Source organism: Triticum dicoccoides, chromosome 4A (assembly GCF_002162155.2).
Source record: "Triticum dicoccoides isolate Atlit2015 ecotype Zavitan chromosome 4A, WEW_v2.0, whole genome shotgun sequence".
Lineage (NCBI taxonomy): Eukaryota > Viridiplantae > Streptophyta > Magnoliopsida > Poales > Poaceae > Triticum > Triticum dicoccoides.
The window spans coordinates 736,501,613-736,503,412 of NC_041386.1; positions in this window are offsets into that span (position 1 = coordinate 736,501,613).

A 1,800-nucleotide genomic window follows, 5' to 3' on the forward strand; every position below is an offset into this window, starting at 1 on the left:
CATATGTGCATTTACATCATTTACGCCAGTCTCAACACAAGGAATGTGGTTGTGCATCGGCCAAGAAAGCAATGAATAAATCGAGCACTTACATTTTTCAAGCAACTCATCGTCAGGCAAATCTTGAGCTTCACATCTATCTATAATGTATGTACTATTAATAGCTAGCTAGATGCACAATAATGACACCAATAAAACCAGACATTGCACTAGAAGAGCAGCAGCACCGGTCTGAAATCCCACCCCGCCACATTGTTCTCACTGGAGAACCATCTATTCGTCCGCCGGTTCACCGCCACCGTCGGTGCTGGTGGTCTTCAAATCCAGCAGCACCTCCCCGAGAGGCAAGGATGTCAGGGGAGGTCATGTCACACCTCCAACCTCTCAAGCACACAACTCCCTCACCGAACGACCGGATTCTTTCAAACTTGAATCATGTGCCTAAACTAAAAAAAAATCTTGTGCCGATCATAGGGCACCTGCATTATAACATAGCATGTATACGAATCATAGTTCAAAGAGAGACATCTGGTTGTGGAGCAAACACAGAGCAAAAGATCAATTAAACATGAACCACACAAAACAAACGTATAAATGCTCATGTGCCATTTGAATTTCCATTCTTTTCATTATTATTACTAGGAAAATTGCCGTGCGTTGCAACGGGAGAAAAAAATAACGCGTACACTCTCATTTTTGTACGGTATAAGATGTGTCATTAATTAGACCAATCGTAATCCCCGGACAAATGGCTTACATATTCTGACTAATGTCTGTGTGGTTTCTTGATCTTTGATCTTTTTTAACACGCCTCGGGGAGATATCACATATGCCCTGCGTTGCAACGAGATTCTTTTGTCATATACTCCCTCCGTTCCTAAATATTTGTCTTTCTAGACATTTCAAATGACTACTACATACGGATGTATGTAGACATACTTTAGAGTGTGGATTCACTCACTTTGCTCCGTATGTAGTCACTTGTTGAAATGCCTAGAAAGACAAGTATTTAGGAACGGAGGGAGTATTAAAACTTAATGAGAATTATATGTGCAAAATACATTAGCAGTTCATGGAAAATTTAATATATCAGTGATATCTTATAGATTATATACACTTCAGTGTCTACCCTCCTGCAAAATCAATTCTAAAATTCTACTGCTTGTGGATTTTCAAGCTTATAGTTGTACTTTTTGTGCTTGGTGATTTGATAAAGGTCTTTAATACTAAAATCCTCATTTATTTGCATGCGTTAAAAAATCTACACGTTGAAATCCTATCCTACTGCTTCAATTCTGTAAATGATGAGATATAAGTAGACTAATTATTTTTTACGTGATCCCATATTCAAATTTTATTATCTCAATGTGAGTTATTCTTTTCTAAAAAGGAGTCTAGTTTCTTAGATCTTCCTTGGTCATTATACCCGAATATGGCTATGTTTGTAGCAAAAAGGAAAAGACACTCAAATGTGTGGGTCTTTTTCATGTAGAGCATGCAAGTTTGAATGTGACCCCATTCAAATGTATAGTTAATTTTCTCATGATGAGTATGCAGGTTTACCATGTTTCCAGCAATTTTGTAAGTGACTTGTACAGCTAGGTAAGGTAAATCAGCAACCCACGCCAACTTCCCATGGTGACACTCATATGCAACAGGCGCACAGTCACGTCCTAGTTGGTTCTGTCATGTTATGTTGACAGCGCATACGTGGCTGGCTCCGATCCTCACGTCCATCGGCCGCCTCGTCAGATCCGTGTTCTCGCCTCCTTACTTCTAATCTAAGGCCATCTTGATTTC